The sequence below is a fragment of the Heterocephalus glaber genome, unplaced genomic scaffold, assembly GCF_053883595.1.
Source record: "Heterocephalus glaber isolate CG9 unplaced genomic scaffold, H.glaber_assembly_v1.0 deba00000621, whole genome shotgun sequence".
Taxonomy (NCBI): domain Eukaryota; kingdom Metazoa; phylum Chordata; class Mammalia; order Rodentia; family Bathyergidae; genus Heterocephalus; species Heterocephalus glaber.
The window spans coordinates 880,771-904,491 of record NW_028258153.1 but is presented as its reverse complement, the minus strand read 5'-3'; positions in this window follow the sequence as shown (position 1 = coordinate 904,491).

The following is a 23,721-nucleotide window of genomic DNA, read 5'->3' as shown; positions in this document are numbered from 1 at the left end:
CTAGCTTTGCTTTGAATCTTTTCCTCTTCTTCTATTTCTCTATTTTTTTCCCTATTGATTACTTTTAAATTTTCTCCCCTGAGAGTAAAATTGCCATACTGAGGACTTATATACTGTATAGAATTTTCTGGCTTGTTTTAGATCTTCTTATATAACCATAAATATAGTTCATATGGTTAAAGGTGGCAAATTAATAGTTTTCACAGTTTGTCATTTTCTAGGCTGTGTTTGATGCTATTGTTATTGTTCACTGTACTGCCTTAGCCAAGTGACATAATTGTTCTAATCAGTACTCTTCCTAGTATGCCAAGACTGAGATTGCCTAAGGGTAATAAACAATACCATTGCCAAAGAACCAGGGGCTGGGCCAAGTTGGAAGCAAATTCTCATCCCCAATAAATTGAAGAGGTACAATCTTAAAACAGACTCAAAACCAAAAGCCACCTACACCTTGAAGACGTCTCTGAGAGCTAGTCATTTCTAAGTACTAGCAATAAAGATATTTGCCATAACCAATTTATAAGAATCAATCAAGGAATTTAACTAAAAACAAAACAGAAAATGAGAAGACATGGAAGCAAAATGCATCCCCACCAAAGCCAAACCCAGGGGGCAATGAGGTTGAAAAATTTGAAAGCCACCCAGCCGGCCTTTCTGAAGTGATAACAGAATAAGAAACAAAGCAAATAAATGAGGGTCTAGAAAAAAATCAAATCAGAAATAACTTCTCAGATAAATACAGAGATGGTGACCATAATGAAAGACATGCTTAATGACTCTAGAGCAGATGCAGATTTTAAAAAAAAAAGAAGAACAACTTAGGAAAATAATGGAAGCCATGAATGCCCAACACAGGAAAGAAATGGAGTTCATGAAACAGATTCAAATAGATATCCAGGAGATTAAAAATTCCATTGAAAGTATACACAGTAGAATGAGCCAATGTGATAACAGAATATCACATATAGAAGACAGAATTGTGATTAATGATTATGAAAGATTTCTTAAAAAATAGCAAGGGACCATGAAAAATCAATCTAATACCTGCTAGATGATGCAAAGAAGAATAACGTAAGATTGATCAGAGTCAATGAAAAAGCAGGAGATAGCACAAATGACATAAAAAATATGTTCACAGAAGTACTAGCAGAAAACTTCCTGAGGAGGGGGAAAGAATTTGGCATACAGATAAATGAGGCATATAGAACTCCAATTAGCCATGATCACAAGAAAATCTACAGCAAGGCATATAATTGTCAAGCTTCCAGAAATTCAACATAATAACAGAATATTAAAAGCTGTTAGAGAAAAGAAAAAAATCACCTATAATGGAAATCCCATCAGAGTCACAGCAAACTTCTCAACATGAACCATCAAGTCAAAGAGAGCTTAGAATGAAATATTTCAAGTCATATAAGAAAACGACCTCCAGCCCAGTCTGATGTACCTTCCAAAACTATCTTTCAAAAGTGATGGAGAATAAGATACTTCCATGACAAAGAACACTGGAAGAAATTCATGATTACCAAAGCAACACTCCAGAATGTTCTGAAGGACAGTCTAGAAAGAGATAACAAAGACTACAACTCCATGGACCCCAAAAGAATGAATCTACCAGGCAAGCCAAGGAATTAAACAGAGGGAAAAATGTTAACCAACAACAGGAAAATAACATGACAAGAACAAGTCAATACATATCAGTTATAACCATCAATATTAATGGTCTCAATTCACCAATCAAAAGAAACAGACTGGCAGAATGGATCAAGAAAGAAGATCCAACAATATGCTGGATACAAGACACACATTTAATTCAAAGAGAAACTCATAGACACAAAGTCAAAGGGTAGAAAACAATACTCCATTTGACAGAAACCTGGAAAAAAGCAGGAGTAGCTATTCTATTTGCAGACAAAGTGGATTTCAAGCCAAGACTTATCAAGAGAGACAAAGAAATTCACTACATTCTTATAAAGGGAACAATCCAAGAGGAAGAGAAAACAATCATAAATATATATGCATCAAATACCAGCACACCCAACTAAATATAACAAATATTAATGGACATGAAAAACCAAATAAGCACAAATACAATTGTAATGGGGGGCCTCTATACCCCACTGTCACAAATAGATATATCAACTAGACAAAAAAGAAAAAAACCCCACAGAAATATCAGAACATTTAAACAAATGGACATATTAGATACAGAGTGTTCCGCCCCACACATCAGATACCATTTTTCTCAGCTGCACATGAGATGTTCTCCAAAATATACCACAAACTATCTCATAGAACATCCTTAAGTTAATGGAAAGGAATTGAAATTATCCAATGCATATTATCAGACCATAGTGCAATGAAATTGGAAGTCAATGGCAAAAGAAGCCACAAGAACTTCATAAACAAATGAAAATTAAATAACATCCTCCTGTACCAATGAGTCACAGATGAAATGAAAGAAGAAATTAGACATTTTTTACAATTAAACAATAACGCCAATACAACATACCAAAATTTATGGGAAGCAATGAAAGCTGTCCTATGAGGGAAATTTATAGTGGTAAATTCCTATATCAGAAAAACAAAGCAAGCACAAATAAACCACCTAATGTTGAACCTCAAGCTTCTAAAAAAAAAAAGAGCAAGTCAAACTCAAAGCTCATATAAGGGAAGAAAGCATAAAGATCATAGCAGAAATTAATGCGATGGAAACCAAGAAAACAATACAAAGAATATTTCTTTGAAAGATTAAATAAAATTGACAAACCCTTAGTCAATGTTATCAAAAAAAGAAAAGACTCATACCCATTTAATTTGTAATGAAAAGGGTGAAATCACAACAGATCCTGTGTAAATCCATATCATCAATACCTACTTCAAGAACCTGTATTCTAACATGATAGAAAACACAGAAGAAATGGACACAATCCTATATACATATGAATTACCAAAGCTGAATCAAGAAGATATAAAAATTCTAAATAAACCAGTATCAGTCAATGAAATTGAAGATGTAATTAAAAACTTAACAGCAAAGAAAAGCCCAGGCCCTGATAGATTCACTGCTGAAGATTCTACAACATGACCAAGTAAGATTCATCCCAGGGATGCAGGGATGGTTCAACATATGCAAGTCAACAAATGTAATATACCATATTAACACAACCAAGGACAAAAACCATATAATCATCTCAGTAGATGCAGAAAAAGCATTTGACAAAGTGCAATACCCATTCATGATAAAAACCCTACAGATAATTGGAACAAATGGTCTTTATCTCAATTTTTTGGTACCAGGGATCGAACTCGGGACCTTGTGCTTGCAAGGCAGGTAGCGGAACAACTGAGCTAAATCCCAGCCCTTTTCTCAATCTAACAAAAGCCACCTGTGACAAACCAACAGCCAACATAATACTAAATGGATAAAAGCTGAAAGCTTTCACTCTAAAATCAAGAATAACACAAGGATGTCCACTGTCACCATTCTTTTTCAATATTGCTCTGGAATGTATTTTTCAATATTGCTCTGGAATAGCCAGAGAAATTAAACAAGAGAAAGAAATAAAAGGAATAAGTACAGCAAAGGAAGAAATTAAATTATCATTATCTGCAGATGACATGATACTCTACATAGAAGACCCCAAAAACTCCACCAAAAGACTTCTAGATTTATAACCATATTCAGTAGCATAGCTGGATACAAAGGCAACACTCAAAAATCAATAGCATTCCTGTACACAAATAACAAACTCACTGAGAGAGAAATTAGGTAAACAACACCTTTCACAATAGCATCCCCCCCAAAAAAAGAAATACCTAGGAATCAATCTGAGGAAGTAAAAGATCCTTACATTGTAAACTACAGTACTCTGAAAAAGAAGATCTAAGAAGATATCAGAAAATAGAAGGATAGCTGTTGTTCTTTAGTATAAAGAACCAATACAGGGAAAATGGCCATACTTACAAAATTGTTATACATACTTAATGCAACCCCAATCAAAATACCAATAGCATATCCACAGAATTAGAGAAAACAATGGTAAAATTCGTTTGGAACCAGAAGAGATCTAGAATGCAAAAGCAATTCTGAGTAACAAAGGCAAGGCAAGGAGCATCACAATCCCTGACTTGAAATTATACTACAAGGATACTGTGACCAAAAAACCCCAGCATGGTACTGGCCAAGGATCCAACAGACCCAAGGATCAATGGAACAGAGTAGAAGATGCAGAAACAACTCCAAACATACTTACCCACCTTATCTTTGAAAAGGGAGCCAAAAACCTTCAATTCAAGAAAGCCTCTTTATTAAACGGTGCCGGGAAAACTGGCTTTCCACACACTGAAGATTAAAACTAGACCCATATCTTTCATCATGCACTAAATTAAAATCAAAATGGATCAAAGATCTAAATATTAAAACAGAAACACTAAATCTGCTGGAAGATTTAGATAGCTAGAGCTTTTGATGACACTAGTGTAGGTAAAGACTTTATGAACAAAACCTGATCACACAGGAACTATCACAAAGAATCAATAACTGTGATCTCATCTTACTAAAAAGCTTTTGCACAGCAAAAGAAACCACCAACAGAGTTAAGAGACAGCTCACAGTGTGGGGAAAAAAAATTTACCAGCTGTTCCTCAGACAAAGGACTAATATTTAGAATATATGAAGAGCTCAAAAAGCCAAATTTTCCAAATTTAAAAACCAAATTCAAAAAATGGACATCTGAAATGAACAGACACTTCTCAGATGAAGAGGTAGAAACAGCAAATAAATATATTTTTAAAATGCTCAACATCGCTGATTGGGACATGCAAATTAAACTACACTGAGATTCCATCTTTCTCCAGAAAGGGTGGGTGTTATCAAGAAATCCCATTGGGCTGGGGATTTAGCTCAGTGATTTCACTGTCTGCTGCGCAAGCACAAGGACCTGAGTTCAATCCCAGGTACCAAAAAAAAAAAAGAAATCAACCATTAACGAATGCTGGTGGGGCTGTGGGGGGAAAGGGAACCCTTCTCTACTGTTGGTGGGAGTGTAGACTGGTGCAACCACTGTGGAAATCAGTGTGGCGATTCCTCAAAAACCTAAAACTAGAGGTTGCATTCAACCCAGTTATTCCCCTTTTTGGTATCTTTCCACAAGAATTAAAAGCATCATACCACAGTGATATATGCACATCCATGTTTATAGTGGCACAGTTTGTAATAGCTAAGGAAACAGCCCACATGCCTATCAGCCAACAAGTGGATAAAGCTTTTTTGATACAATGGAGTACTACTCTGCCATAAAGAAGGATAGGCTTGAGACAGTTCTAGCTAAATGGATGCTCCTAGAGACCATACTCTTAAGTGAAATAAACAGCACACACATGAGTAAATATTGCATGGTTTCTCTTGTATGATAAACCAAAAGTGTAAATAAGGACCAAAAAGTATAGTAGATACTGGAAAATGGGAAGAAAATGTACAAATGAGAAGGGAAACAAGCAAGGGGGGAGTGGGAAAGGAAGGAATGAACAAGAAAAAAATAAAAGAATGGAAGGAAAAATGGAAATAAAGCTCTTGTAGATAAAGGTGGGGGGAGTTGAAAGGAGTAGAGGGGAATGAGAAAAAAAGAAGCAAGATATATCACGGACAGGTAGAAATTCCCTATGATGAATGCTATCATTCTGTATATCTAAAATGTACCAGTAAAATAAACAGTAAATAAAACAACAACAACAAAAAAAACCATACAGCTCCAAAGATATGCTCAAAAGATAAATATGACTGATTTCTGACAAAAGAACAAAGGCAAGTGAATGGGAAAAGTTTGCTGTTTTCAGCAATGGCGCCTGCACTGGAACATCCTCATGCAAAAGACAAAAGGAAAGGGTTGGCGGGGATTTAGCTCAGTGGCACTGGGCTTGCCTTGGAAGCACAAGTTCCGGAGTTTGATCCTCAGTGCCAAAAATAAATAAAAAAATAAAAAATAAATACATACATAAAAAAGGAATGTAGTCAGAGACCTTTCACTTTTCAAACCTCAGCTCAAATGCGTTACATATCTAAATTTAAAATGGAAAAAAAAGTATAAAGCTTTTAGAAAATCACTTGGACACAAACCTGTATGACCTTGGTTTTGGCTGTGAGCTTTTAGATTCAACACTGAACATACCATCCACGAGGAAAACAAAAGTTAGACTTCCCTAAAATTTAAAACTTATGCTCTGTAAAACATACTATTTAACAGTAAAACACGCTGTTGAAAGGATGAAAAGATGAGCCATAGATTGGGAAGAAATAGTTACCAGACATAAATTTGATAAAAGACATTTCCAAAATATGAAGCAACCTTTAACAATAAGAAAACAAGTCTATTTTAACTGGGAAAATATCTGGACAGAAAAGTCACCCCGGAAGATCTGCAGATGGCAAATAAGCAGATTGAAAAGCTGCTTAATGTCGTATGTCATTAGGGAACTGCCAATGAGAAGTGAATGACTAAAGCCCCGTTATGTTTTAGACGTAGTTGTCTCCCTAAAGCCTCGTGTGCTCATAGGCAGGGCTTTTTGGAGATGATTGGATCATGGGGGTGAAATGCTCATCCGTGGATTTGCCCACTGATAGGCTTGTGGCTAAATGTGCCATTAGGAGGTGGAGCCCGCTCAGAAGAGGTGGGTCTCTGTGGGTGTGGCCCGGAACTGTCTATCTCCCTCCTGGCACCTCCTTTTGATCTCTACTATCTGGCTGCCCTTAAGTGAGCAGTTTTTTCTCCCCTAGACCTCTCCACCATGGCACTTCTGCCTGCAGTTGGCTCATCCTACAAGGACTGAAACTTCTAAAATGTAAGTCAAACTAGATCTCTCCTTGTTTAAATTGTGGGTGTTGGGTATTTTGTACCAGCAACAAGGCAAGTGACTAAGATAACCCCAAAATGGATAATAAATACCAACAAGGGCATGGACCGACAAGGACTCTCATTTATTGCTGGTGGGAATGCAAAATGGTGCAGCTCTTTCTGAAGACTGGCAGTTTCTTTCAAACCTGAAGATGGTCTTACCATATGATCATGAAATCATGCTGCTTGGCATTTTCCTAAATGAGTTGAAACTCTTTGTCCACACAACACCTGCACACTAGTATTTATAGCAGTTTCATCCATAATGGTAAAAAACTGGAAGCAATCAATACTGTCTTTCTGTTGGTGAATAAACAGACTGTGATATGCCCATATAATGGAATACAGTACTATTTGGTAATTTTTTTAATAAAAAGGAGTGAACTATGAAAAGACATGGAGGAACTTTAAATGCATCTTGCTAAGTAAGCAAGCTAGTCTGAGAGGCTACATGGTGGACAGGTCCTGCTAGATGACTTTTTTGGAAAAGGGAACCCTTCGGAGGCTAAAAAGATCAGAAGCCATCTGAGAGGAAGAGGAGGGCATGAAGCAATGGCGCACAGGGGTCTTTCCGGGCAAGATAATCTGTGCCACAGTGTAATGGTGGATGCGTGTCATCATGTCCTGGTCAAAACTCAGGGAACAACAAGCGGTGTATGGGAACTCATTATCACTTGTGCTATCTTTTCTGTAAACCTGAAGGTGCTCTAAAAATAAAGTTTATTAATTTAAATATGAACTCGACTTTCTTATCTACTTCCTAACCATTACATTTTCCTAAGTGAAAAGTAGATTAAAAAGGAATATTGAAGGAACAAGGAGAACTCAATGTCTTTCTGGATTAATTGGTTCCAATTTTTTTTTATTACTTAAATTCTTTTATTGGTACATTGTAGGTATAAAACACATTTACATTTCTCATTGGGAATTGTACCTTTACATGATGCATCTTCGTTCTTATTTTTTCCCCATACCCTGCCCTTTCTTCACCCCCTCCACCCTTCCCTATTTACAAAGACTTTGTTTCCATTTTTTCCATTTCTCATCATTTTTCCTTTCCCTTCTTTCCTTTCCCCTGCCCCTCCCACTACCCCTACCCCTTTGGACCTTTTCTTCCTATTTTGCATTATCAATTATTCATTCTAATCATTGGTACATTTTAGGTATACAATATAATGACATTCATCATTGGAAATTTGCACTTTTACATAGTCTCTCTTGGCTCTTATTTTTCACCCTTGCCCAGCCCTCCTTTCAACCACTCTATCCCTTATTTACAAAGATTTTGTTTCCATTTTTCCATTCTCTCATATTAATTCCATTCCCTTCTTTCCTTTCCACACCTCCAACTTTCCCTTCCCCTTTGCCCCTTCTCTTCCTATTTCACATTAATCTATTATACATTTTAGTCCTTATTTACACTTTCAGTTTCTCACACTAGAGAAATGATTCAGTATTTAAACACGTGTGGCCAATTTATTTCACTTAAGAGTATTGCCTCAATGTGCATCCACTTAGCTATAAATGTCTGTAATTTCTCATTTTCTATGGCTGAGTAGTACTCCATTTTATAAAAAAACCACATTTTCTTGATCCAGTCTCCAGTTGATGGGCATTTGGGCTGTTTCCAAGTTTTAGCTATTACAAATTGTGCTGCTATGAACATGGGTGCACATGTATCACTGTGGTATGATTATTTTAATCCTTTGGGAAGATACCCAGCAGGGGAACACTTGGGTCAAATGGGACTTCCAGTCCTAGTTCTTTGAGATATCTCCATACTGATTTCCACAGTGACTGCACCAGTCTACACTCCCACCAGCAGTGGAGCAGGGTTTCTCTTTCCCCACAGCCCCACCAGCATTTGTTATTGGTTGATTTCATGATAGCAGCCATTCTTTCTGGAGTGAGGTGGAATCTCAGTGCTGTTTTCATTTTCATCTCTTGAATGACCAGAGATGTTGGACATTTTTTCATGTATTTATTTGCTATTTCTACTTCTTTGTCTGAGAAATGTCTGTTCATCTCAGATGCCCATTTTTGGATTGGGTCTTTAAATTTGGGAGGTCTGATCATTTTAAGTTCTTTATAGATTTGAGATAGTAGACCTTTGTCTGAGGAAGAGCAGGTGAAAATTTTTTTCCCACATTGTGGGTTGTCTCTTCACACTGCTGGTGGTTTCTCTTGCTGTGCAGAAGCTTTCTAATAAGAAGAGATCCCACTTGTTGATTGTTTGTGCTAGTTCATGGGCAACTGAGGTTTTGTTTATAAAATCTTTTCCTACACCGATGTCTTCAAGAGTTCTACCTAACCTCTGTTCCAGCCGGTTCAGTGTTTCTATTTTAATATTTAGATCTTTAATCTATTTTGATTTTAGTTTAGTGCATGGTGAGAGACATAGGTCTAGTTTTAATCTTTGGCAAGTTGAAGCCCAATGTTTCCAGCACCATTTATTAAAGAGGCTATCTTTCCTCCAGTGAGGGTGTTTGGCTCCTTTATCAAAGATGAGATGGCTGAGTGTGTCTGGCATTGTTTCTGCATCTTCTAATCTGTTCCACTGGTCCTCAGGTCTGTTTCTTTGCCAGTACCATGCTGTTTTTATCACAGTAGCTTTGTAGTATAGTTGCAAGTTGGGGATTGTGATACCCCCTGCCATGTCTCTGTTACCTAGAATTGCTTTTGCTATTCTGGGTCTCTTCTTGTTCCAAATGAATTTTTGGATTGTTTTCTCAAGGTACATGAAGTATGCTGCTGGGATCTCAATTGGAATTGCATTGAATCTATATAGCAGTTTTGGAAGTATAGCCATTTTACTATATTGGTCCTTCCTACCCAGGAGCAGGGAATGTCTGTACATTTTCTGATATCATCTTCAATCTCTCTTTTCAGAGTGTCATAGTTTTCAGAGAAGAGGTCTTTGATTTCTTTCGATAGGTTGATTCCTAAGTATTTCAGTTTTTTGGATGCTATTGTGAAAGGAATGATTTGCCCTATTTCTCTCTCAGTGAGTCTGTTATTCATGTAGAGGAAAGTTATTGATTTTTGTGTGTTGACCTTGTAACCAGCTACTTGACTGAAGTTGGTTATTAAGTCTAGAAGACTTTTGGTGTTCTTGTGGTCTTCTATATACAGTATCATGTCATCTACAAATAATGTCAATTTGACTTCTTCATTTCCTATCTTCATTCCTTTATTTCTCTTGTCTAATTGCACTGGCTAATGTTTCCAAAACTATATTGAACAAGAGTGGTGATAGTGGACATCCTTGTCTTGTTCCTGATTTGAGTGTGAAGGATTTCAGTTTTTGACCACTTAGTATTATACTGGCTTTGGTTATTCATAGATGGCTTTTATCAGTTTGAGGTAGAGACCTTCTATTCCAATTTTTTGTAGGGTTTTTATCATAAATGCATGTTGGATTTTGTCAAATGCTTTTTCTGTGTGTATGGAGATAATCCCATGATTTTTGTCCTTGGCTCTATTGATAGAGTGTATTACATTGATTGATTTGCATATATTGAACCATCCCTGCATCCTTGGGATGAATCCCACTTGAACAGGGTGTATGATCTTTTTGATGATCCTCTGCATTCTATTTGCCAGTATCTTATTAAGGATTTTTGCATCTATGTTCATTAGCGAGATTGGCCTGTAGTTTTCCTTTTTGGTTGGGTCTTTCTCTGCTTTCGAGATCAAGGTAACATTGTTTTCAGGAATGAATTTGGGAGTATTGCTTCCCTTTCAATTTCATTGAAGAGTTTAAACAATAGTGGCAGTAGTTCCTCTCTAAATGTCTTGTAGAATTCAGCAGTGAAGCCATCAGGGCCCGGGCTTTTTTAGTTGATAAGTTTTTAATTATGTTTTCAACTTTATTGGTTGATATTGGGTTATTCAGAATTTTTATGTCTTCTTTGTTCAACTTTGGTAATTCAAGATACATATCTAGGAATCTGTCCATTTCTTCTGTGTTTTCAATCTTATTGGCATATACATTCTGGAAATAGGTATTGATGATCCTCTGGATTTCTGCTGGGTCTGTTGTAATTTCATCCTTATCATTCCTAATTGCATGGATTTGGGCCTTTTCTTTCCTTTTTCTGATAAGGTTGGCTATGGGTTTCTTAATTTTGTGGATTCTTTTGAAGAACCAACTCTTGGCTTCAATGATTTTTTGTATCATTCTCTTAGTCTCCATTGCATTGATTTCTCCTCTGATCTTTATAATTTCCTCCCTCGTATGAGTTCTGGGGTTGTCCTGCTCTTCTTCTTCTAGAAGCTTGAGGTTCAGCATCAGGTTGTGTAATTGGGCTCATTCTGTTTTCTTAATATGCGTATTCACTGCTATGAATTTCCCTCATAAGACTGCTTTCATTGTGTCACATAGATTCCAGTATGTTGTATTGTCATTGTCATTTAATTGAAGGACCTCTCTGATTTCTTCTTTAATTTCCTCTGTGACCCATTGATTATTCAGAAGTGTGTTGTTCAATTTCCACGTGTTTATGAAATTTTTTGAGTTTCTTTTGCTATGGATCTCCAATTTCACCACACTATGGTCTGATAATATACAGGGGATAACTTCAATTCCTTTGCACTTACTTGAACATGTTCTGTGCATGAGTATCTGGTCTATTTTGGAGAATGACCCATGTGCAGCTGAGAAGAATGTGTATTCTGATTTTGTGGGTTGTAACACTCTGTAAACATCTGTTAAGTTCATTTGTTCAAGAGTTCGATTGAGTTCTAGTATTTCATACCTTTATTTTTTGTCTAGTTGATCTATCTGTGATAGTGGGGTATTGAGGTCCCCCACTACAATTGTATTAGTGCATATATGACTTTTCATGTCCATTAGTATTTGTTTCATATAGTTGGGCACACTAGTGTTTGGTGCATAGATATTTATGATTGTCATCTCTTCCTGTTGGATTATTCCCTTTACAAGGATATAGTGTCTTTCTTTGTCTCTCTTAATCAGTGTTGGTTTGAAATCTACTTGATCTGCAAAGAAGATAGCTACTCCTGCTTTTTTCTGGGTTCTCATCACATGGAGTATTCTTTTCCACCCTTTAACTTTCAGTTTATGAGTTTAATTTTGAATTAAGTGTTTTTCTTGTATGCAGCATATTGTTGAATTTTGCTTCTTGACCCATTCTGCCAGTCTAATTCTTTTGATTGGTGAATTGAGACCATTAACATTGATGGTTATAACTGATATGCATTGACTTATTGTTGTCATGACTTTTTCTTTTTGTTGGGTTCTCCCCCTTTACATTTAATTTCTTGTCATGCCAGATGGGTTCATTCTGCTTTGCTTCCTGGGGTTGTGATCCTCATTGTCTGTTCCTAGGATATTGTCTACAACTTTTTGGCATGTTGGTTTGGTATTCACGAAGTTCCTAATGTGGTCTTTTTCATGAAAGTATCTTATTTCCCCATCAATTTTGAAAGACAGTTTTGCAGGGTACATCAATCTGGGTTGGAAGCTGTTTTCTTTGAGGGCTTGGAATATGTCACTCCAAGCTCTTCTTGCCTTGATGCTTTGTGTTGATAAGTCTGTTGTGATTCTGATGGATTTTCCTTTGTATGTGATTTGCTTCTTTTCTCTAACTGCTTGTAGAACTTTGTTTTTCTGTTGAGTTTCTGGAATCTTAACCATTATATGCCTATGTGTAGATTATTTTTTTGATCAAGAATATTTGGAGTCCTATATGCCTCACTTATCTGTATGTCAAGTTCTTTTCCACTGCTTGGGAAGTTTTCTGCCATTACTTCTGTGAAGTGTTTTTTTATGTCATCTGCACTCTCTCCTGTTTCTTCTTTGACTCTGATCAGTCTTATGTTATTCTTCTTTGCATTGTTTAGCAGCTGCTGGATTGATTTCTTGTGTTTCCTTACAATTTTGAAGCAATTTTTCTTTTCCTGGTCACTAAATGCAATCTTATCTTCTATATCTGTAATTCTGTTCTCACATTGGCTCATTCTGCTGTGTAGACTTTCAATGGAGTTTTTCATCTCCTGGAAATCTATTTGCATCTGTTTTATGGATTCCATTTGTTTACTATGTTGGGATTCCATCATGTTCCTGAGCTCCTCTCTAGATTTATTAACCATGTCTTGCATTATGAGCACAATCTCTGCTGTTATCTCAGAAATTATTTCTCATTTTATTTTTTTCCCGATCCTCTTTTGTTGCCAGTTCAGGAAGTGCAGGTGGTTGAGTATCAGATTGTTCCATCTCATTTCCGTTTGGGGTTGCTGTAGGTGATCTGGAAGTCTGGTTTTGAGATTTATTTATATGTCTTCTCATTTTGACCTCGGGGGGGGGGGGTGCTGTTGGCACCCCCTTGGTTCACCTCTTCTGAGCTGGGAGAGGTGGGACAGCATCTCAGAAGCCCCTTCCTCTGGGCCTGGAGCGGTGGGATCGATAGCAGCCTGGAAGCCCCTTCCTCTGGGCTGTGAGTGGTGGGACAGCGGCTCACAAGCCCCTTCCTCTGGGCTGGGATCGGCGGGACAGACAGTGGCCCAGAAGCCCCTTCCTCTAAGCTGGGTGTGGTGAGATGGCAGCTCAGAAGCCCCTTCCTCTGGGCTAGGATCAGTGGGATGGACAGTGGCCTGGAATCCCCTTCCTCTAAGCTGGAAGTAGTAGGAGGGTGGCTCAGAAGTCCCTTCCTCTGGGCTGGGAGTGACGGGACAGATGGTGGCCCAGAAGCCCCTTCTTCTGGGCTGGCAGCAGTGGGATGGAATGTGGCCCAGAAGCCACTTCCTCCAAAGTCTGCCTGCAATTTTTGCACTTCTACGTATTCATGTGATTTGTTTGCCTCTGCATTTGGAAATAAAAATCAAGTCACTCATGTGACCCCTAATAAAATGTAAATAAATAAAGCTGGAAGGCTTCAAAAGAAGAGTTCTTACCCATGATTGCCTAGTAGGAACTATAACAAAAAACTGCTGGACTCACAAGCTTACAAAAAGGCCACCCCAACTTCATGTAGGTACCTCTACTGGACATCTACCGAGCAACAGTCTTTCCATCCTGAGTCCAAACATAGACATTTCAATGGACCTTCAAAATTTATGACTACCCCAATTGCTATCAAATGACCAATAGCTGAACCTACACACTTTGCTAATTAATCTTCACAAAGACTGTTGAGCTGCATGTATTATCTTCCCCCTTTCCTGTTATAAAAGCCCTAATTCCTCTCCCTGAGGTGGAACACTGGTTTGGTTTTTACTTGGGTTTGTGTCTCTCAATTTGCAAGACTGTTTTATACCTGAATGAAACTCTTTTTCTTTCAACTTCATTCGTGATTTTTGGTTCAAGGTGCCATATTCTTTAAGGTGGTTGGTTAGGTGTCTCACATGTAATGGATACTTAATAGTAAGGCAACCTAATTCTACACCAATTTTTCATGTCACTTTTGATATTTCAAATCCAAGGATGATAAATTGCCAAATTTGATGACACAGCATGAAAAGAATTAAAAAATAAGGTTATTCTGTTAACCTTAACTTTATATGAGTTTTCTGCTGGCCACTTTTAGAAAGCCTTCTTTAAATGAATTATACAACTGTATTAAAGAATGGCCTTTTAATAATTGAAGAATAATGTTCTATGTTGTAAAATGACAGGAGAAAAGATGCTTCATCACACTAGTATGTGGAGCTTATTAAATTTCTCAGGCTTCTATCCATAAAGAAAATAAACCTTGATCTAATTTTAATTTTGTACAAAAAGAAAATAATTAGCTTACTTAGTGTAGTAGGTTAAATAATGGCTCCTCCAAGATGTCTATATTCTAATCCCCAGAACACAGAATATGTTACATTATGTGACAAAAGGGATTTAACAGATGTGATTAAGTTAAAAATCATGAGCAGGGAGATTATCCTGGGTTATCCAGCTTGGTCCTGATGGAGTCACAGAGCCCATAAATGAGGAAGTCAGGAGCAGTCAAAATCAGAGAGAAGAGGTGGTGTGTGTGTGTGTGTGTGTGTGTGTGTGTGTGTGTGTGTGTGTGTCTGGTGCAGAAGCAGTGGGAGACAGAGGGAGATGTGAAGATGCTACCCTGCCTCTGGTCTGCAGAAGTTCCTCAAAGCAAAGGCAGATCTAGCCTTGAGCCTCCGGGAGGATCCAACCCAGATGACTTGGCCCAAGTGGCTCCAGAATGGTGAGGGGGACAAAGGTCAGGTGTCTAATTTACTGGGAGACACCAGAATATGTAGGTGCTCCGGAGGGGGTTGAGGAGCAGCGATCTTGGCTGGATACAGGTCCACACTGTTTGGAGGTGCCAGCCAAACTGCTGCATGTGAGTGAGGGGCTTTAGAAAGCACAGTGCTGGAGAGACGGCTCTATAGGCACCTAGTCCTGGAGGAAGTGCCCAAGTGGAGCAGTGGCCATGAAGGACAAGAGCACTCTCCAGAAAGCTGGCGCGTGAGCCACTGGACCCAGGACACCATTGCTCCCATGGTGTCTTGTCTGCACCTTCTTTGGGTAAAGCTGAACATCAGGCGGGCTGGCAAAGAAAGCATTTTAAAAAGGACCTGGATCCTTTTGCCCAGAAGAAGGGTACTTTTGGAGCTGAGAGGCAGTATGCTGTGCCTGGCACAATTCTCCCAGTCTCATGGCTTTACATATCCTCTACCAACTGTAGCGACATCTCTGAAGATTGCATTTTCAGCCCGTTTTCTTTCCCTAAACCCCAGCTGAGTAGTCTCCAGGTATATATTTAGTATGTGTACTCAACTGTCTGTTAGACTGTGAAATGTCAGGGTCTAAACTGAACCCATCAATTCTTTTTTCTCGAAATGAAGCAATCGACTTTGTATTTAAAACTGCTCCAGGGGCCAGGGATTTAGCTCAGTGGTTTCGCCACCTGCTGTGCAAGCGCAAGGACCCAAGTTCGATCCCCAGTGCCAAAAAATAAATAAATAAAAACTGCTCCAAAAATGAAATCTGGTAACCATAAAGTCAGAAAGAAAGGATAAGAAAGGAAGAAAGAAGGGAGGGAGGGAGGGAGGGATGGAAAGAGGGAGGGGACTTTTCTCACCTCTTCCTTTAAAGGCAATGCCAAATCAGCTTTTCCGATAGCTCCTCAGATTGAAAACCTCTGGCATCATCTTCCTCTCTCATGCCAGACAGCATCAGTTCGAGTGCGCTTTCAAGACATGTAGACCAGGTCACTTTTCACCGAGGCCAGCCACCTCCGCCACCCTGGTCCAAGTGCTCATTATCTTTTGCTTTGGGGTTGTTGCAGAAGCCATAGGACATAGCACCACGAGCGGTATTTCTGGAAAATGAGTTACTGTCTTCTCTGCTTAACCCCACACAACTGTTCTCTGGTCCAAAGGAAGACCGCCATCTCCACAGGTGACAAGGCCCTGTACCACCCAGCCCCTTCTTCCTCTGGCGTCTCTCACTTCTCTCCCTCCTTCTCCAGTTGTCAACTGTTTCTCGGTGCCAGGCGTCCCAGGCAGGACTTGGAACTGTCTTCCTTCTCCTGCCAGAACATTCTTCCTTTGGTAGTGGGATGCCTCGCTCAAAATGTTACTTTCTAAATGAGGCCGACTGAGCATCCTATCTGAAACTAAGTCGCTTCCACCACACCACTCCTCATTCCCTCCAGCTTTTTCTTTTTTCGCATTCCGCATGTTATGTAATTTACAACAGTGCATTTGGCTATTCAACCCCAGTGTCCTCTTTTTGCATAAGGCCTTTTGTCCCCTTTACTTATTGCTGAGTGTTCAGTGCTCAGTGAATATGGTATAGTGAATTCTATGAAAAGTGTATCACTAAAGTTTGTATTTCATTATGTTCACATCTTTAAAATTAGGTTAAATGCCATGCACAAACCAGGTAACAGATTAGGGACGTTCACTTTCCAATAATAGGCAGTTCCATCTCTGGATGACTGGGAGTTCAAATCAACAAGATAGGTAGGTAACTTTCAAAAACAGATGGTGTAGAAGGGCCGGGGATTTAGCTCAGTGGCACCGCGCCTGCCTCTCAAGTGCAAGGTCCTGAATTCAATCCCTCGTACTGGAGGTGGGGTGGGGACGGCAAAAATACACGCCATAGAGTTGTTTGCACATACTCTGTACAGAGTTGAGGGATGAGCTAGAATCCGTGGAACCTGGTATTGTCTTCTATCTCTCCAAAGTCCCCTTTTAACATCTTCACTTTTTAAAAAGTTTTCCTTGGTAAATCTGAACTGAAACTTTGAGAATTAGAATTAATGTGGAGAGGCAATTTAAAATTATGTAGTTTGTAGTTAGTGGAAATTGACATCAGAAATTATGATACTATTAATCGTGTAAATCTTTGGCTGCACAGGATAAGTGTAATATTTCTGAAAATATGTAGGCATATTTATAAATTTCTATAGCTTTTTACCAAAAGAGAAAGAAGATCCAATATAATGATACACTTAACAATGGGAAATTAGCTTATAAACACAACTTTAATTGTTAAACAAATTTCCTAAAAAGTTCCATATATGTAGCTTTATATGTATGTGTACACTTTTTGCCTAACAAATTTATTGATATTTAACCACACAAAGCAAAGGTAGTGAAATAAAACTAGAATGTAAACTCTTTACTACATGGTTTGACATATGTTGAACTGTATATGCAGTAATTTATAACAGAAATAATCTTCCCTTCAACTACTTTCTAAGGTCATTCATAATGCATACACAAATGTGCACACCTATTGTCATGTGCACATACACAAACATATACATACATGTGCAAAAATATACACAAAACTGGATTTTAACAATGTGTTTTGTAACTGTTATAGTAACTCCTATTTTGGTCATACTGATTGTAAAAATAAATAGGGAAAATGAAAATTTTAAAGAATTGCAGGAAGTTCATGGTAATTACGTATATTTCAGGAAATTACAGTGGCCTAAGGAGGGAGGAATGCTTCCATCTGGTGTTTATAAATTGTTTCTAGGCATTAAGGTCGGTTGATTAGAGTATGAAGTAACCAAGCTAATGGGCAACTTCATTCATTTGCAGGGTTTTAGTGGGGGCACGCAACCTATTTATTGCCTCACAAATCAATGCTGTTATCATTAATGGGTCAGCATGAAATTAGCAGTTATTCAAAACTCACAGGTATCATGCTGAGAGACGTTACAGTAAAAGCATGGTACCAGGTGCTCCCTTAGTAAATTTAAGCTGCAATCTTTTAGGAGATGAGAGGAAAATCTCCCATGGGAGTGGCAATGCCACCTGTCATCCTGATCTGCCACTGGATTCACAGTTGAGTCCTATGGAGAATGGAAAGTTAGGCAGAGATAGGTCACGTATCCTTAGGCAAGCTCATGTGGTAGTCACTGTGGCGAGCGTCATGAGAACAGACCTCATTAGCGGGCAATGTCTAAAAGGTACAGTGCACTTTTAGGGGCTGCAGTTCAGACCAGGAGGGTCCCCCTTTGGCTGTTGAAGGGCATGTAGGATTCTGTACATCCCTGGACCCTAATATATATAACCATCTGATAAGGAAGTTAGTTTTAAATCTTTTGTTTTCAAGAATGAAGAGTTTTTAAAACATGTATTTTGTGGGCTGGAGATGTAGGTCAGTGGCAGTGTTCGCCTAACACGCACAAGGCCCTGGGTTTGATTCACAGCGCCACAAAAAACCAAACCAAAACAAAACCCCCAAACAGTATTTTGCCTGACTTCTCTTTAAAGGGAATATGGGTCATTCTATGAAAGCTCATTACTGAGAACCCAGAAGTTACACCTAGGTATTAGTCAAAAGTCTTTAAAGAGTCACCTCATGTCAGATTGCATGTATGATCAACCAGAAACTAAATCTCATCAGAAACTCTTCACGCTATCTGTATTATGTAGACAACAGCCAAGACCATGGTTTACTCTTAGGTTCATATCACAAAATTAGCAGTACAAACATCTCAACTTTTGTCACAAATACTACTTCACAATTATAATTATGGGGGGAAAAATTCCAAACCTGTTCAGTAGGCACTTGCTTTTTAATTAGTCACTTTTAGTATTGCTATCTAAACCCACACTAATGGGACAGAAGTCACAAGGCTTTTACCACTTTTCTACATTTCATTTCTCCTAGTGGGGATGTCTAATTAAAATGACACTATTTAGTGATCCTGCCTACCTACCCTCAATTAAGACTAACAATTGGTTGGCTGTGATTAATATTGTGATCTGTGACCACAAGTAGCTTGAAACTAACCGGCCCACGGTGAAATCTGATCCCTAGACTTGAACATGTTGCTTTAACCAGCTGAGGTGTGCTAAATGCACATAAGATGTGTTAATCTCACAACTTGCATCTCTTACCAAATGAAAGGCGTCTAATTAGTGAAATTGGAAGTTTATTGTATCTTGTATAATTTAAAACAATGGTTTCCAAACTTAGATGCTTTAAAGAATCATTTCAGACCTATTAAATCATAATCTTCACAAGGGGCATTTTTATAGCTATTATTGTACCTGAAACTTCTCTAGGCAATTCTGAGGACAAGAGCATTTGCTGCCCAAACTTCTGAAACTTCTTGAGAGTTTGCAGCACACTCTTCAGTAACTTCAATGAAAGTAAATCCATACTTCTTTGAGAATGGATTGCATTGTTTTTTAACCAGCTCAAGGCAAGTTTGAGGAACTCTGGTGCCCTACTACACGTTTGTATAGTATTACTTTTGGTCAAGAGTTTTCCTTAGGAGTACCGGAAAAGGGTTTTGCAGTACTCCTGCAAATAGACATAGCATGTACAGTTTGTTGTTTGAGAAATACTACAGCCTCTCGCCCTTTATTTAGTTTCTAACAGTCTTGTTTTGCAGTTACACATATACACTGGCTGTCTACTGCTGGAACTGCATTGAAACAAAATCACAAATTTTTGCCCATTTTCCCACCATGAAGTTTCTCAGTCTCCAATCCCATATTAAAAAATCAGTCTAGTGGGTATTTTTTAAATAGACAGGAGGGCATTATATAGAAAGGATACTGTTATACAGAAAATAAACACAATTCTATAGGTACTGACCTGACATCAGCTCTATAAATCTGTAAGTAGTACACTACCATCTGCATCAATACAGGTAGCTAACATCACCAATTTACTGCAGGCTCTACGGAAGTTTCACAACATCAAGAGCACGTATTCAAAAACCAACACAAACTTTTCAACAAAGCATTTGCCAAGAAAATCTACCTTAAGATCCAAATTCAATTTATAAAGTTCTATCTAGAATGCCAAATAACCAGTTACCGAGGACATAGCAACAGTCATCAAAAGCCCAAGTTTTACAGACTTGGGTTCAAGTTCCTGCACTCCATTAACTGTGGGTGGGAACTTGCATGAGCTAGATCATTAAGCCTGAGTTTTTTCACAGGATCCTGAAAGGATCCAGTGAACCTGTATTGGCAAAGTACTGTTACAGTGATGTCATATAAAGAGGGCTGTAAAATTGACATTTAATGCCTTCTGGAACAAACCATCAACTGGTCTGCATTTTTTACTTTTTGCCTAGTTGAAAAATCAAAGATTAAATAAATTCCAATTATGAGTAAAAAATACAATCCTTATGACCACATTGTTACACCCCTCCAATAATGTGGTACAGATTTTATGTTCAATTCTTTTCTTTCTTTCAAGCCACTTACTGATATTTAGCACATTTGGTTGATATTTTGCTGAGTGTCTACACCCACCACATACCAGACATTGTGCTGAGACATTTAAGAACCATAACCACAGAAAAAATCTGGAGACCTAAGATTTAAATTTCCCCATACTTCAAGAATTCTTATGTGTACTAAACTACCAGAATATTGAAATAACTCCATTAAGTCACTAAAAAATATACTACAACACATTTATTTTAAGCTCCTTATATATAAACTAAAGCCATTTTTGCCTGGCTCACTTAAGATCAACTTAGACCTTAATACTGAGGATCAAATTGTTTAAATGACACATTTACAAATTTGTCATTTCTAGATCAAATAAGGTTTCAAGATGTTCTACTTGTTCTTATTCTCTTGAGAGCTAGCTTTATGATCAACCTCCAAATCACTCATTACTTGTTGTCATCCTTCGGTTTCCTTATGCATTCTAGATAAAGAACTGATGGCTACAGGAAAAGCATGCAGTAAATGGATTTTAAAATTTCAGATTTAAATCAAGTATCTACATAACCCACTTAGTATGTAGAAATATTCACTAAGATTATAAAGGGTTTCAGTAGACACATTCCAGCAGACCCACCACTGTCCCTGCTTTCCCTTCCTGACAAGTTATCTGCAAATATAAAGGCAACAAACTCATGCAAAACTGCACACTGAGGTGCTCATGTATTAACTTTAGCATCCACATTCTTTTATTCACATGAATGAGGTACAAAATGAAAATTATGGATGGAAAATTACGTCTATTTGCAGCACAGAACATAGATATGCTTGGGAGCCAGACTCTAGAATCAAACCTATGTAGGTTAATTCCTAGCTTTGCCATTTGTTTAGCAATACCTTGGGCAACACTGGTGTAACAGTTCTTATCGCACAGAGCCCATGTGACAACTAAATGAACATACATAAATACGTGGAAGTGTCTGGCATAGGGCAGGCACTTGACTATTGGTATGCTTTAACACTTTTAATTACTTCAGCTTTTGGTACTAAAAATGATTTTATAATTTTCTATGTCTTAAGTCTCACCGACACTTATTGACTACTCACCATAAAATACACAAGCTACATCTGATACATAATAGCTTTCTTTACAAGAATGAGAAAACCTAATAGGGTATATCAGAGAACATAAAAACTGATTATCAAATTACAGTAGACAGACAAGGATAAAATTCTTGTTAATGCTAGTCCCCCATTTAAATTGAATATTCAAATCTGGAAACAAAAACAGTATTTGTATTTAACAAATTTCCCAAACTGAGGAACTAAATAGAATTTTAGAACTCTGAGATGCTGTCAGTATACTTATCTTCTAGAGATGTAGGCAATGACTGAGATCACAGATTCTTACCTAATACTGGTATCCAACATACCAGGTGCGAAGAACATCAACAGTGACTCACTATGAGCATTCTTACCTGGAAGGCCTATCTACTTTTGGGGGTGGGGAGTGGCACATTCCCATGTTTAACAACATCACACAGGTGACCTTTGTGTATCTTTTAAAGAGGCATGCCTCTCTCCCCCTATTGCATTTTTAAATTAACTAACAAAGAATCCTTGCTATCTCAATGGCTATCAACTGTGTGAGGGGGTGCATTCCCTAACTGCAATAAATTTTCAACTGTGAAATAATTGAAACCAAACATTTTGAAGACTTAAAATAACTAACAATTGCTGAACAGAGATTACATCATTCTTGCAGGTGGAAAACTATTGGACCTCCTTAAAATACTCATTAGCTAAAACATACATGTTTTAGGTGAGCGTTGTCTTTTTAATGCAGCATCATCAGCATTCCTCAACCACTCAACACTACTGTAATTGGCAAGGATTTGAATATTTGTAAGCATTTAGAAGTACACATATCAAACCTGTATGTCTCTAAATTCTAGTCTTGATTTATACAGCCACACCTGAGGCAACAACATAAACTGAACTTTAATGGTTTAGCACATAAATTTGTTTCAATTTCTCATTTAGGAGATTACAAATACATGAAGTTTTTACATCTTTCATGTTTTTAACTTGGCGATCTGAGTTGTCCTATTTCCTAAAGTGTTACATATCATTTAACTGTAAATTGAGAATTTAAAGTATCAGTGCTTTCCTGTGAACACCTTCCTTATTGAAAATTCAACTAAATCAGAATATGGAACTCTTCTACGGTTTGCAGCACACCAATCTATAACTCAAGTACAGTTAGTGTCCTGAGAATGTTTACAATAATTTTCATTGGCCATCTATCTTGCATCATGTAAAAGTGGAAGATGTAAAATAAAAGCTTAAGACTTATTCTACAGATGGACACAAAGTTAAAAGTTTAGTGAATGCATACTTGCAAGTCTAAAAGAAAAATTGTAACTGAAGACGCATGGGGAAAAATATTTATGTGGCATTTTTAATCCATGTTAGAATTCAGTTGTAATTTTACCATAAATTTAAACAAAATCCATCTTCTGAGACATACGTTCTAATAAATGTATCAACAGTAGTGACAGTCAATCAAGGGTGGGTTATTTGAACTTATTAGTAACATTTCTTTCTATCCAACAGAAAAACCTACAGTGGTTTGCCCCATTACATATCTGAAACATTGTCTTATGAGAACAAAAATGAAAATAAAATTGACCCTAAAAATACTCTAAAGTTAAAACAAAGCAAACTATAATCTTCAGCAGATCAATCAGGTAAGAAACATTGGTGACAGTTGGAAGCACAGGATAAGTGACACAAATCTTCAGCACACTGTGCATCGTTGAGAACATGAAACGATGCTTCTTCAGAGAATAGCTAAATATCTAGAATTAATCAGGTTTGAAAAATATTGCTTAAATCACTTTCCAAAACACAGCTGCAAGAACTGAAGATTTTGTTAAAACTATCAAGGTAATCATATTTATTGCATTTTTAGATTGCATTTTGAAACAAATTAATAGTGTACCAGTTTCACCAAAATATATATTTAAAGTATGTATTGGTGTGTGGGTGGGTGGAGCCTAAGGTATTTATAAACAAAGTGTAGACTGTATGTGCTTTTCAAAGGGGCTGAATGAAATATAACCAGCTGCCAACTGTGTGCTCTGACATACTTGAATTAGTGGGTATGTATATACTTAATTCACTTATTTTGTCT